The sequence below is a fragment of the Lemur catta genome, chromosome 10 (assembly GCF_020740605.2).
Source record: "Lemur catta isolate mLemCat1 chromosome 10, mLemCat1.pri, whole genome shotgun sequence".
NCBI classification, from domain to species: Eukaryota; Metazoa; Chordata; class Mammalia; order Primates; family Lemuridae; genus Lemur; species Lemur catta.
This window is the reverse complement of record NC_059137.1, coordinates 86,233,002-86,248,508: the sequence shown is the minus strand read 5'-3', so window position 1 is coordinate 86,248,508 and position 15,507 is coordinate 86,233,002. Positions and strand designations below refer to the sequence as shown.

Sequence of the window (15,507 nt, the reverse complement as noted above, 5' to 3'; positions counted from 1 at the left end):
TTTAGTTGCTTTATTATTATCTCTTACATATAACATATACATTTGAGTTTTGCTTTGTGATTTCATCTGAGATTTACAAAAAATTAATTACGGCAAAATACACATAAATTTTACCATTGTAGTCACTTTTAAGTGATTACAGTTCAGTAGTGTTAAGTACATCCATATTGTGTGGAACTAATCACCAGAACTCTTTCATCTTGCAAATCTGAAACTCTGTCTCCATTAAACACTAACTTCCTATTCCTTTTCTCCCAGCCCCTGGCAACCACCATTCTACTTTCTATATCTATGAATTTGACTACTCTAGGTACCTCATATAAGTGGAATCAAACTATTTGTCTTTTTGTGACTGGCTTATTTCACTTAGCATAATGTCCTCAAGGTTCATCCATGTTGTTGTTCCTATTGTAATATATGTCAGAATTTCCTTCCTTCTTAAGGCTGAATAATATTCCATTGTATGTGTAGACCACATTTGGTTTATCTATCCATCCTTCAGTGGATACTTGGGTTGCTTCCACCTTTTGGCTACTGTGAATAATGCTACTATGAACTTGGGTATATAAATATCTCCTCAAGATCCAGTTTTTAATTATTTTGGGTATATACTCAGAAATGAAATTGCTGGATCATATGGTAATTTTCTGTTTAATTTTTTTGGAAACCACCATACTATTTTCCATAGTGACTACATCATTTTACATTCCTACCCACCGTGCACAAGGGCTCCAATTTCTCTACATCCTGTCAACACTTGTTATTTTTCTGGGTTTTTGATAGTAGCCATCCTAATGGTATGAGGTGGTATCTTATTATGATTTTGATTTGCATTTCCCTGATGATTAGTGGTGCTGAGCATCTTTTCATGTGCTTATTGGCCATTTATTAAATACATGTCTTCTTTGGAGAAACGTCTATTCAAGTCATTTGCCTATTTTTTAAAAAGGTTGTAGGCTGGGGTGCAGTGGCTCACACCTATAATCTGAGCACTTTGGGAGGCCAAGAAAGGAGGATCATTTGAGGCCAGGAATTCAAAACCAGTCTGAGTAACATGGCAAGTACCCATCTCTACAAAAAATAGAAAAATTAGCAGGAAGATTGCTTGAATCAAGGAGTTTGAGGTTGCAGTGAGCTATGATGACACCACTGCACTCGAGCCCAGGCAATAGAGTGAGATGTTTTCTCCAAAAAAAGAAAAATTGTTTGTTTGTTTTTTTTGTTGAGTTGTAGTTCTTTATATCTTCTGAATATTAACCTCTTATCAGATACATGATTTGAAAATATTTTCCCCTATTCTGTACATCCTTTGATGCACGGAAGTTTAAAGTCTTATTCAAGAAATCATTCCCAAGCCCAATGTAATTAAGATTTTCCACTATATTTTCTTTTAAGAGTTTTATAGTTTTATGTCTTACTTTTAGGTCTTTGATCCATTTGAATTAATTTTTGTATATAGTGTAAGGTGAGGGTCCAACTTCATTCTTTTGCATGCAGATATCCAGTTTTCCTAGCACCCATCTGAAGTTTTTTAAATTAGTAAGTTTGTTCCATTAGCATTTAATGATATGGCAAATATCTTTGGTCTCAGTTCTGTCATCTTATTTTATGCTAAGCCTTCCTATATATTGTTTCTTTAAAAAAACCTTTTCTCTACGGCCTTTGTTTTCTTTGGCTATCTTTATATATAATGTTTTTTGATAATTTAGAAAGTTTGTGATATCTTTTTAATTATAGATTTTCTTATATTTTTTACTGTAAATTTCAAGATTTTATTTTGGAACTCAAAGCCAAGACATCAGCCATTTGTTTTCTGTGCTTTTTAAAATTTTTTTAAAAATTTTAATTATTATGAGTACATGATAGTTTGTGGGGTACATGTGATGCTTTGATACAAGCATATAATGTCTATAATCAAATCAGGGTAATTGGAGTACCCATGACCTCAAGCATTTATCATTTCTTTGTTTTGGGAACATTCCAATTCCAGCTCTTTCAATTATTTAAAAATATACACTAACATATTGTTGACTATAGGCACTCTATTGTGCTATCAAATATTAGATCTTGTTCATTTTATCTAATTGTGTTTTTGCACCCATTTATAGATTAACTTTTGTAACAATAACTTTGTATAATTATTTAATTCATTGTTTAGGTATTATAAAACTATGGTCCTGCACCCCCAGGCTGTGGACCTGTACTGGCCTGTGGCCTGTTAGGAACAGGGCTGCACAGCAGGAGGTGAGTGGCCAGTGAGTGAGTGAAGCTTCCTCTGTATTTACAGCTGCTCTCCATCTCTTGCATCACCACCTGAGCTCCACCTCCTGTCAGATCAGCAGGGACATTAGATTCTCATAGGAGCTTGAACCCTACTGTAAATTGTGCATGGAGGGATCTAGGTTGTGCTCCTTATGAGAATCTAATGCCTGGCGATCTGAGGTGGAGCTGAGGCAGTGATGCTAGTGCTGGGGAGCGGCTGCAAACACAGATTGTCATTAGCAGAGAGATTTGACTGCACAGAGACTATAATAAGTCAATTGCTTGCAGACTCATATCAAAACCCTATCAGTGAGTGGCAAGTGACAATGTAATAATAATAGAAATAAAGTGCACAATAAATATAATGCACTTGAATCATCCCCAAACCATCCCCCACCCCAGGTCCACGGAAAAAGTGTCTTACATGAAACCAATCCCTGGCGCCAAAAAGGTTGGGGATTGCTGGCATAAAACAGACTTTTTTGTATGATCAATGAGACAATTAATATATTCTTATTGCCTCCTACCTCCTCCCACTATTATTCCTCCTTTTCATCATGTATTTTTTATCATGTTGTTACTCCTCATTTTTCTATTGTTTATTTTTTGCCTATAGGTAAAATTATACCTCAATTTTTGCTTGAGTTATCAGCTTTGAAAAATCTTTAAGTCACCTACCGTAAAAGATGATGATGCAGCACATCTAAACAATTTCCCACCATCTCCACAACTTCACCTCCAAGGTTTTGCCGTTTACATTGTTATTTATGAATTGTCATTTCTTATGACATTGATATTTTGTTGCAAAAGTTTATTCTACATTTATATATATTGAGTGCTTATGGTCAATCCTTTTGTTACAATTTCTCTGTTAGCATTTAATTGCTTAAAAATCATTCCCCTGTAGATTATTTTTTAAGGCCTTATAGAGAATCATATTCCTTGAGTTACTGCATGCTTGAGCATGTTTGTTGCCTATATACTTAGAAAACTAATTGTTGACTATAAAATTCTTGGGTCATGTTTTTTCCCTTGAGTTCCTCACAAGCATAGCTTGGCTCCTTTCTGATGCTGAATGCTCATGTATTAGTTGCAGTAATGCTCACACCTATAAAAATAGACCCAGAAGATATTATGGTACATATATGATAAAAATGTATTTCTTACCACAAAACACTGTGAAAGGGATGGTTCTGACTGGCAATAAAGCACTCTTCTTTGTGGTCCTTCAGTAACTTAGGCTTCTTTTGTAATGTGGACCCACCTACTCCTAGGGTCTGGTTTCTTCTGGTGCGCAGCTGGCAGAGGAGAAGCAGTGTCTGGAAAGGGCAGAGTGGCTTTCTTAACCTGAGGCCCAAAATGGCACAACCACTTCCACTAAGTCACTGTTGGCCAGATCTGGCCAATGGCCCACCTATCTGCACAGTGGTTGGGGAATGTTGAAGAGCCGTGTGCCCAGGAAGCAGACAAATAGGGTTTTGTTGAACAGCTGGCAGGCTCTGCCATGGTGGCGGAGGAGACATCTGAATCAGGTCTTATTATTTTTCTCCTTCTGAGTCACTTGATCTTTTTTAGTAGATGCCCAAGTTATCTTTTCTTTATTTTTGAAGTCTAATTATTTTACCAGGGTATGGCTCAGTGGTGACTTTTCTATATCATTTTCTCCATAATGTGGTGTGCTTTTTAAATCTGCAGATTTGATTCTTGTTTCATTTCAGAAAAAAAATTTCTGAGTCATCACTTTAAATATGTATAGGCCACATTTCTTTAATTTTCTTTTGTCAGCACATAAATTCAATTTCCTATAACAGATATACTTACAAGATGTATTGTTATCATAAGGTCACATTCCTGCAGAATCAAAAATATATGTAGCTTTCAGATGACTAAATCTATGTTTTTCTGCAACTCATGAATGGATCATGAAATCTATTAAGTGAGTTATGATCTGCTGAATTAGTTTTCTATTGTTGTATAACCAATTATTAATACCACAAAACTAGCAGCTTGTAACAACACATATTTGTTATCTCACAGTTTCCGTGGGTCAGGAATCTGAGCACGGCTTTCCTGGGTGCTGTGCTCAGGGTCTCATAGGGCTGTGATCAAGGTGCCAGCTGGGCTGCATTCTCATCTGGAGGCTCCACTGGGGAAGAATCCACTTCTAAGCTCATTCAAGTAGTCGACAGAATTCATTTCCTTGTGGCTGTATGGCTGAGGGCTCCTGCTATTTGCCAGCTGTTGGCTGGAGACCACCCTCCATCCTAGGGGCTACCCGTGTTGCTAGTGGCCTTCTGCAGTTCCTTATCATGTGGGCTTCCTCAACGTGGCAGTTTTTTTTAAATTGAGCCAGCAAGGAGAATCTCTCACTCCAGTCTGCTAAGACGGAAGTCAAGATAACATACAAAATTGTGAAAGTAGCATATGGTTACCTTTGCCATATTCTATGGGTTAGAAAACAAGTCACAGGTCCTGCCCACAGTCTAGGGGAAGGGGTTATCTATCTATAGCCTCCAAACAGGAGGTGCAAATCATTGGGGGTCGCCTTAGGGTCTTATCACTGCATCTGTATTTATAAAATAAAATAGCACAGGGGTATATAAAAAATACCGGAATGGATTACATGTAATAAAACTATATACTTTCAAATAAAAAATATGTTAGTAATCTAAAGGTGTGTGTGTGTGATTAAAAATGTATTTCTTACCGATGGTCCGGAGCAAAACTGAGAGCCACTGACCTGGGAAATTTTCTTGCAAACGCTGAAGATAAGGCTGCAGCCGAACTGCACACAAGCCCCGTCGCGCTTGACTTGTCGTCTCTGATCGTTGCGCTCGCATGGCAACCAGGAGGGAATGTTCTCCAGCCTGCTCTACTTCATTGCTGCTGGTAGTTGTAGTAGCCACCAGCGTTGGTAAATTCCCAAAGGACTTAACATCAGTTTAATCCTTTCCTCTAAAGCTTCCTCATCGAGGACTCCTGTGAAGCTTGGCGGCCTTGCTGGGGCTGCGCTGCGCAGGGGACGCCACTCACCCTGTCCTGTTGTTCCTGCAGCCGCCAAGCCTGGCGCTGTCCTGTTCCCGCGGTTTCTGAGTTTCCCCTGCCCTCAGCTGCCCTGCTTCAAGCATACTGGAGTTTGGCATTAGAGGCGTTGTCTTATTTTACTAACGAGACATGGCACAACCTCGCTGTCCTCTCTGCCTTCCTAGGTCGGCCCCTTCAGGATGGGGGAGCTCAGCTGGGGCCGGGCGCACCCTTGACCCGCCTGCCCGGCTCCTATTTCTTCTGCAGTTTGGCTCCATCATGTGCCAGAGACATTTATTGCCGTGGGGTGACTCGGCCTCCTGCGCCCACCGTGGGAGCCTTCCAGGGCCGGGGCTGAGACCCCGGCTCCTTCCCGGGGTCTGCCCTGCTCCCTCCCGTCTCCTGCTTCCCGGGACCTCACGGTTTCTGCTTCCCACTTCTCTTCCCTTCTTTTACGTTTCTGCCTATTCGTGAGAATTATTAGACTCTTGTTACTTTAACAAGCTTGCCTTTACTCCCCTCCCAGCCTGAAGGGACAAAAACGGTGGGCTCAAAAGACCCAGCTGCCTCTGCCCCCACCCCAACCCTGCAGTCAGAGGGGGGCATCACCGTTCTCAGGTTTCCTTTGTGTCTGCCCCCCACCCCCGGCCCCTTTTCTCAGTAACATGCGGCCGCAACAGGAGTGTTAATGAGCATTCTCAAAATTCTGTTTGCACACTTCTTTCCCTCTATTTAGGGAAGTGTTCTGAGGTTAAAAGTTCTCCAAACCAAGCCAGGCTGTTGTGTTTCTTCCTGTGACCATCAGGCCACAGAGGTTACGGCTGTGGCTGTAAACGCCCCTTCTCCTCGCCTGGCATGCCGACTGCGCGCGGGCTTTGTCCCCTTGCTGTTCACTCCCTCAGGTGCTGGTAGGGATGATCAGCGTTCCGCAGCCGCCTCTCCCTGGAAGTTGTAAATGTTATTTCCTAGATAATGTTTTTAAGGGGCTATTCTCTTTTCCAGAAGTGCCGTGGTCCCATCCCAGCCTGTGAAAGTGTCTCAGACGCCATCACACGCCTGGCCCTCTTCCGTGCCTGACTTGAGGAAGATGCCACACTTGATGTGACGCCGGCTTTTTCAATTTCTTCTTCTTTCTCTCTCTCTCTCTCCCCCTATCCTTGCTCCCACCCTTACTCTTTTCCTCGAAGTAAAGTGGAGAAACTCAATGACACAAAGGAGTGCAACACAGAGAGACGCCATAGCCAAATTCAGTTAGCATTACCTCAGGGGACAAACCAGTCCTAGGTAAAAACTTCTGGGAAGAAAATGAGCTGCAATTGCCCCTTTACTTAACAAACAAGAGAAGAAATTGTGTGTGGCACAATCATTTTGCAAGTACCTGTGTCTGCATCTTGCTGTCCAAATGAGGCCAGATGTGACTTGCTTCTTCAGAGGACACCCCCCCCCTCCACTTTCAACATCCTAATGTAAGGACCGTCGGGGACAGCTGCAACTGATTCTCACAAACCCACCACTCCAGGAAAGAAAATGATAAAACAAACACAAAACCACGGTGTAAGAGAGCTACATTCGTGGAAGGAAAAGGAAACAGCTTTTCTGGAACTTGGCCACTGCACTCTGTGGGGCAGGTGGGCAGCCAAGCAGCAACCCAGCGTGCTCCGGGGGGATGAGGGTGAGAGGCTGGAGGCCAGGAGACCACACGAGTTTTGATAATTAAGCTAAGTTTTCATTTCAGTTTGTGCAAAATTATTAAAACTTAATAAGCTCTGGTTGTTATGAAACTAACATTGAAACATAAAAGTGGGTTTACTTCACACTTCACACCATGACACACCTTTACTTTCTGAGTGGTTAGGTTTTGGGGACATGAGGTGATGCTCAGGAATCACTTTCAGAAAAGGCCTCTAATGAGTATTTTTTCTAGTACCAATTCATTATTCACTCTGCAAATAATTTTGCCATATGATAATTAAGTCACTGTTCAAATGACAGATAACTATGCAGATGAGAGGAGACCATATGGTGATTACAAGCCAGAATTTAAAATCTTAAAGGACAAAACATTCATTCATTTGCGGCAATTAACAAGGGGACAGCAGACCATCTGCTGTGACTGGTTAATTCCCTACGGGCGCTTATATGATTGTAAGTTACACATCGGTTTGCCTTGGTTCTATATCGCAAGCAGAAAAAATATATATAATTTTCCATAGGGTTCTCATTCCTTATTAATGTTATAGTAATGTTCTTAGCATATTGCTGCTGCATTTCTGTACTTGGCTTAAAGATGGTGTGCTGAGTGCTGAGGTCCTTATACCTGTTTCCAGGGTTTCTTCCACTCCATGTTATTTTCTCAGCCCTGGCTCAGAGCCAAGGTTCTTTTCCCTCCTGTATTTTTCTAGCAGCTCTTCACCTCCCTTGGGAAGAGGCAGGGATAGAAAAGGAAGCACCTTGTTATGTTAGGCACAGCTTTCTTTATATTACCAAACACAAGAGCAGGCATTGTAAGAGATGCTAAAATTCGTATCATTGTATGACACTTTCTGGGCAATTTGGATTGAGCTGATTTATCTTTTGAGAACAGGTCTCAAGTCCCAAGTGTTTATCACTTCAAAGTTTTAATCTTCCTAATGCCATTTTGTTCTCCTCAGTGGAAGACTTTTAAGCTAAAAACAAATCAAAGTGAAAGAGAGTGGGGAGGGCGTGAGCAATTGCCCCATGCCTCTGGTGAAGTCCAGGAGGTCACCAGTGGGGATCACTCAGGTGAAGGGAAGTGTTCATTTTAATCTCATGAATTTCTGCTTCATTTTATCAGTACAGATTAAAAATGTATTTTCCAAGTCACCACCTTCTTGTTACATATAACAAGTCCCAGCTGATAAAATGACATATTAATATATCGAAAGAAAGGGCTTAGCTCATGTGCATGGCAGCCTCCAGCTCTAGGGGAAGTCTGAGCTCTCCCTGGTGAGGAACAATTCCAGACACGTGTCCATTTCCCACTGACCAGTGGACCTTAAGCAGTTTCCTTCTGATTGAGGGTGGGTGCAGACCCAGTGGGAATATGGAAGATGCCCAGAAGGCCTTCTCTATTGTGCATGTGCTTCGGGGGAGAGGCCATAGGCCAGGGCTTCTTCTAGGAAGAGGGAGATTTTCCATTGCTTGGGAAGTTGGGTTATCGAATGGGAAATTATAACACTGGTACCTGAAAGTAAGTAGAAACCTCCTTGGGCTCAAATGACGTTTCACCCTGCGGAGCAGGCTGAGGACCGGGCAAGCCCAAGGAGCCTCCCAGTGCTTCTGCAAGGACAGGGATCAGCCCCACCCATATTGGTAAGAGACAACTGCAAAAACTAAATGATACAACAGTTTATTATTTTCTAAATTGCCCTAAAGAAGAGAAGAGAGATGAATTCTGGCTATGTGATCAGATTCATCATGTTTCATCAGATTCATCATGCCTTTTTGCCTAAGGCAAAGAAGAATTGAATTGGGGGTAGCTGTAGGCAGCCGACAGAGGATAGAAGTCCTAAGGGTAGCAAAGTGTCAGGTCTAGAATTTGAGAGAAAGAGACAGAGAAATAGGGAGGAAGAGGGAGGGAAGGAAAGTGGGTAGAGGGAAAAATTTTGTTTTTTGAACACATCTGATTTTTAAATTTTGATCTAATAAATTAGCCTGCTACTATTTCATGGATGTTGACAGAAGAAAAGAGACTCCTGGGTCAGAGACAAAAATGTTTATTACTCACAGCATAGCAAGCAGCCAGAGCATTCCCATGTTTGTGTTGGTTCCTCTTGTCCCCCAAGTCCCCTGGGGCAGACCCAGAGCCCCAGATGACATCTGCACACACAGTGAGTTTTATGAGAAGAACGTGAATGTGAAGAATCCACTGCTTTAATAGCAAGCAGTGAACAAGCCTCTTCTTGGTCCCAGAGAGAAACGTCACACCACTTCTCCAGGTTGCTTGCTTGCGAATAGCCCTGAGAAAGGTGGGAAAAGCACAACCAGGCTTCTGCACTCTCGGATACCTGGCATGATGGGCAGTCATGCCGGAGACCCAGGAGGACTCTTTCCTCAGCAGTGATGAGTGGAGATGGCAGAACAGCTGGCTTAAGAGTAACAGTGTAAAGGCCTTAGGAGCAGCTGGTCACTCAGTGCTAGTGGGGACCTGGGTGGCAACTTCTGAAGTAATGTGGCAGTGACCCCAAGTGATCTACCAAGTCGGATCTTTGCCAGACAATGTCTAGTAGTTGAGGGGCCTCGAGATAGGAGGGACAAGATATGAGAGTAGAAAGGAAAGAGAATGAGTCTGTGGTCTTTGAGAAGGAGGTAGAATGATATTTGGTGGGGAGGGGGGAGCACATAAGATTATGGGAAGAGGGGCTGGGAATTGCTTCTTGGATGTGAATCTTTAAGCAAGAAGTGCCTACCAGGAAAGACAGTCAGGAGAGAGATGCGTGGCAGGAGCGACTAAATGGTAAGTGAAGTACCCACGTATGTCCGCGTGGTAGGGCAAAGATTTCTGTAATCCTATGAGCTGAAGGATGGGGTAGAAGAGGGCTGGGAATGGGGCCCATAAACCAGCCCCACAACAGGTCACTCAGAGAAGGAAAGGGGGGAAGAGACTGAGGAGTGCTGAGGATGGGGCAGGACGCAGGAAGGAACCTGCAGACATGAGGGAGCCCCAAAATCACTCAGCAAACCACACAAAGGAGCCAGCATGGGGAGCACAGCTGAGGTAGTGAACCACAGACACGTGCTCAGTCATGGGAGCCGATGGTCCCCCTGCCCACCGCTGACGAGCAATGGGCCTTTTCAACCCTGATTCCCGAGACATGCAGCCAAGAAGGAAGCGAAGGACTGGAGAGTGGGAGATTTCCAGAGGAGGGATGGGGGTGGGGGGTGATGATTAGATTTTGTGGAAAAGTTTCCTGAAGGAGATGGGATTTTAAAACTGGGAGTGACTAGAGAACCTGAAATGGAGCTATATAAAAAACTGATTCCTCTGAACAGAGAGAGAGAAGAAAAAGAAGAAAATTTCATTTTCTGAATACATCTTGATTTTTTACTTTCAATTTTCCTGTTCATACCTGTTGCACCAGTGGCAAAAGGTGACCCAGTCCATGTACCCCACTCCCTTCCCCGCAGAGACAGAGGCAGCACAGATGTGGTTCCAGTCATTAGAATCACAGCCCACAAAAGCAGACCAGGACCTGTGCACTAGACTTAAATAGGGTGACTGTCTGCTAGAAAAGAAGATTTAAGTAGGATCTAAAGTTTCTTAACATAATATCCAAATGTCAGGATACAATGAAAACCCACTTGGCTTACCAAGAACCAGGGAAACTGCAACTAGAATGAGAAAAGACAATTTACAGATGCCAATACCAAGATGAATCAAGTTCTGAAATTAATTGGCAAGGATTTTAAAGCAGCCATCATAAAAATACTTCAAAAAAGCAATTACAAATGTACTTTACAAAGGAAAAAACAGGAAGTCTCACCCAAGGAAATAGAAGACATAAAGAAGAACCAAATGGAAATTACATAATTGAACAGTATAATAACTGGGGGAAAAGAAAACCAAAAACTCACTGCATGGATTTTATAGTGGAATCACTATGACAGCGGAAAAAATTGGTGAATTTGAAGATAAACAATAAAAATTAACCAGTTTGAACAACAAAGAGAAAAAAATTAAGAAATACAGAACAGTATTTGCAGGACCTGTGAGACTATAACAAAAGATCTAGCATTCATAATGGGGCTGAAAAAGTATGCAAAGAAATAAAGGCTTAAAATTTTCTAAATTTGGCAAAAGACCTAAATCTACAGATTAAATAAGCTAAATGAACCCCAAATAGGATAAACCCAAGGAAACCCATACCAAAAACATGTTACAATTAAACTGAAGACAAAGGAAAACAATTATCAAAGTAGTTATCTGGAATCATGATGCCAGAAGGAAGTGGAAACCATTTTTCAAGTGCTGGAAGAGAAGAACTATACATTGTGAATCTATGTCTGGTAAAAGTATCCTTCAGGAATAAAGAGAAAATAAAGACATGCTCAGATGAAGGTAAACTAAGAGAATTTGTTGCTAGCTGACTGACCCTTAAAGAATGGCTAAGAAAAGTTCTCCAAAAGAAAGGAAGCAATAAGAGAAGAAGGCTTGGACATCAGTAAGATAAAAACAAATGAATGGGCAAAAACAGGAGTAAATAGACTAGCCTCCTTATGAGTTTCTAAATCATATTTGATGGGTGAAGCAAAAAGTATAACACCATCTAATGTAGTGCTTAGTATATGTAGAGGAAATACTGAAAACAGTTATACTTAAAAACTGGGTTGGGTAAAAGATACTAACAGGAAGTAAGGTATGTACAGTTCACTTAAAGTAGTAAAATGTAAATACCAGTAGACTGTGAGCATTTACATATGCAAGTTATATAATACTTAGAAAAATCAGTAAGAAACTATGCAGAGCAATATATTGAAAACAAACAGACAAAAGAAACAAAACTATACAGAAATCTCATTAAAATAGAAAAACTGCCAAGAAATTCACAGAAAGGCAAGAAAATAGAAACAGAAAAACAAAAACAGAGAGAACAACAGAAAACAAAAAATAAAATGGAAGACTTAAGTCCTAACATTTCAATAATTACATCAAGCAAAATGGTCTAAATACACTAATTAAAGACAGAGGTTGGGTGAGTGGGTAAAAAACACACAACCTAACTATATGCTGCCAACAGGAAACTCACTTGAAAAGTAGTAACAACATAGATTGAAAGAAAAATATGTAAAAATGTAATACAAACATTATTTTTAAAAAAGCAGATTTGGCTATGTTAATATCAGATAAAGTAGACTTCTGAGCACAGAAAAATACTAGGGATGAAGAGAAACATTACTTAATGATAGAAGGGTTAATCCACCAAGAAGACCTAGATGTGTATGCACCACACAAGAGAGCTTCAAAATATTGAGGCAAAATTGATAGAGCTGAAAGGAGGAAGACATAAACTGACAATTATACAGAGTATGTTCTCTGACCATAAAATATCAAATAAGGAATCAATAAGAGAAAGCCAATAAAGTATCCTAAAACTCTGCTATTAAACAACACAGTTCTAAATAATCCATGGGCCAAACAGGAAGTTTCAAAGGAGATTTAAAAATACAGAGATGTTTATATGGTTTCAAATATCTAGAAGGAGGATATTGAACATTCCCAACACAAAGAAATGATGAGTCTTTGAGATAATGGCTATGCTCATTACCCTGATTTTATCAGTATACATTATGTATATTGAACTATCACTATGTACCTTATAAATATGTACAATTATTATTTGTCAATTTAAAAATTAAAAAATTCAGAGAAGTAAATAAAAATGAAAATACCATACATCCATTTTTGTGGGATGCAGCTAAACCAGTGCTGAGGAGGAAATTTACAGTACCAACAGCTTGATTGAAAAAAGAAATGATCTCAAATTCATAATCTCACTTCAACAAAATAGGAAAGGAAAACCTAAATTAAATCAAAGCAAGCAGAAGGGAGGACATAATAAAAATAGGAGCAAAAATCAAAGAAATTGAAACAAGACAATAGAGAAATATCAATGAAACAAAAAGCTGGCCCATTAAAAAATCAATAGTTGATAAACTTCTACGAAAGTTGATAACAATAAAATAAAAAGAGAGAATATACAAATCACCAATATCAGAACAAAATGAGATGTCCCTACAGGTCCTGCAGCTGTTAAAGAGAAAACAAGGGGCTAACAGGAGAAAGTTTATGCTCATAAATTCAAGAACATAGAAGAAATGGCCTAATTCCTTGAAAAAGCATAAACTATCAAAATGCAACCAAGATGAAACAGATTGTCTGAATAGTCATATAACCATTAAGAAAATTTAATTTACAATTAAAAAGCCTCTAAGAAGAGTAATCCCTAGGCACAGTTTCACTGGAGAATTCTACCAAACATTTACAGAAGAATTAGTACCAATTTTACACAATCTGTCCCAGAAAAATAGAAGGGGAGGGAACATTTCTCCACTTGTTATGTGAGGCCAATGTTATCCTGATAACAAAATTAGACAATGACAGAAGAAAAAAAAGACAGAGGGAGAGAAAAGGAAAGTTGAAGGAGGAAGAAAAAGAAAACTACACACCAATATTTCTTATGACCTTAAATACAAAAACCATCAAAATCCTAGCAAATTGAATCCAACAATAAAAAGGATGATATACCACAACCAACTGGGATTTATTCTAGGTATGCAAAGTTGGTTCAATATCCAAAAATCAATCCATCCATCAATAGGCTAAAAAAGAAAAAGGTTTATGATCATGTCAGCTGACACAAAAAAAGCATTTGACAAAATCCACCATCAACTAATGATAAAAACTTGCAGGAAATCAGGAATAGAGGGAAACTTTCTGAACTTGCAAAAAGCATTTACCCAATTAAAACTACAGCTGAAATCACAGTGAACAGTGAAGGACTGAATGCTTTTCCCTAAGATCAGGAACAAGGCAAGGGTGTCCAATCTCACTACTCATATTCACTATTATACTGAAAGTTCCAGCAAGTATAATAAGGCAAGAAAAATTTCTTCCTTTCCATGCAGATTTGAAAGGAAAAAATAAAATTGTGTCTATTGGCACAGACATGTGTTTATTGACACATGTCTATTGACATGACAGAGGACATGATCATCTACACAGAAAATCCCAAGGAATTTTGCCAAACAAACCTCCTGGAACTAGTGAGTTCAGCACATTTGTACAATAAAAGATTGACACACAAAATCAACCACATTTTTATATACTAGGAACAAACATGTAGAAACTAAAATTAAAAAAACAATACCATTTATAATTGTGCCCTCTCAATGAAAGCGACATAAATATAAAAAAAAATGTACAGAATCTATATACTAAATATTGCAAAAGGCTGAATACAGAAATCAAAGACCTAGTTAAATGGAGAGACATACTGTGTTCATCAACTGAAGGACTCAACATAGTAAAGATGTCAATTATCCACAAACAGATCTGTAGATATAACACAATTCCTATCAAAATGCCAGCAAAGGCAACGATCTCACCTCCATGCCTAACCCCTCCCAGGACGCGCGAAGCCAAGGCCGCTGAGAGGGGCTGGGAGGAGTCGGGGTTGAGCCCCAAGCTAAGCCGACGGCTCTGGCTCATGCTCTTCTGGTCTCCTGGACCTGCCCCACCTGAAGAAATGAGTGGTGGATTGGCTCCAAGTGAGAGCACAGTGTATGTATCCAACTAGCCCTTCTCCTTGACAAACAATGACTTACACAGGATCTTTTCCAAGTATGGCAAAGTTGTAAAGGTTACTGTAATGGAAGATAAAGATACCAGGAAGAGTAAAGGGGTTGCATTTATTTTATTTTTCAATAAAGACTGCACAAAACTGTACCAGGGCAATAAACAACAGTTATTTGGTAAAGTGAGAAAAACAAGCATTGCTATTGACAGTGGAATAGCAGCCAGGCTCATCTGAAGGTGAAATGACTTTGATAAAACTAAGTGTTATGAATGTGGGGAAAGTGGTCACTTAAGTTATGCTTGTCCTAAAAACATGCTTGGAGAACGTGAACCTCCAAAAAAGAAAGAAAAAAAGAAAATTCCTGAACTAGAAGAAGAAAATGACAAAGTAGAAGAAAGTGAAGATGAAGGGGAAGATCCCACTCTGGACGACCTAGCCCAGCCACAGCCCCCAGCCGAACACAACTGAAGACAGACGAGAAACGAAAACCCAGTTCAGGGGGCTCCTCAACATCAGATGATTCAAGATGCCAGTGATAAAGAAAAGCAAATATTTCAGTGATGAGGAAGAACTTAGTGATTAAAATTATATTTATTACATAAATATAATTAAAATTTAAAAAGTCTTAGAGTACAAAGTTCAGTTGGGGACTAAAGATTACTTTTAGAATTTGAGCATTTGAACACTTAATGTCAAATAGTTGTTTACTATAAAATAGTTCATAGAAAATTAAGTTAGTTACTCTCCCAGCAAAACAGTTCCCAGGCAGGATCGTCGCAAGAGATTTGGAAATAATAGAGACAAAAAAAATAACAGACAGAGAGAGAGAGACAAAGTGCAGATTAAAGTGATGGGGGAGTCAGGGGTCCTCCAGTATTCCTGTGAGCTGTGAGGCCCCAAGTGA

At 40.0% G+C, this 15,507-nt stretch overlaps 1 pseudogene; it reads left to right on the top strand.

The window, feature by feature from the left end:
• The first annotated feature begins 14,552 nt into the window (after positions 1-14,552).
• LOC123645848 lies at positions 14,553-15,186 on the top strand (annotated as a pseudogene).
• The last annotated feature ends 321 nt before the right edge of the window (positions 15,187-15,507 follow it).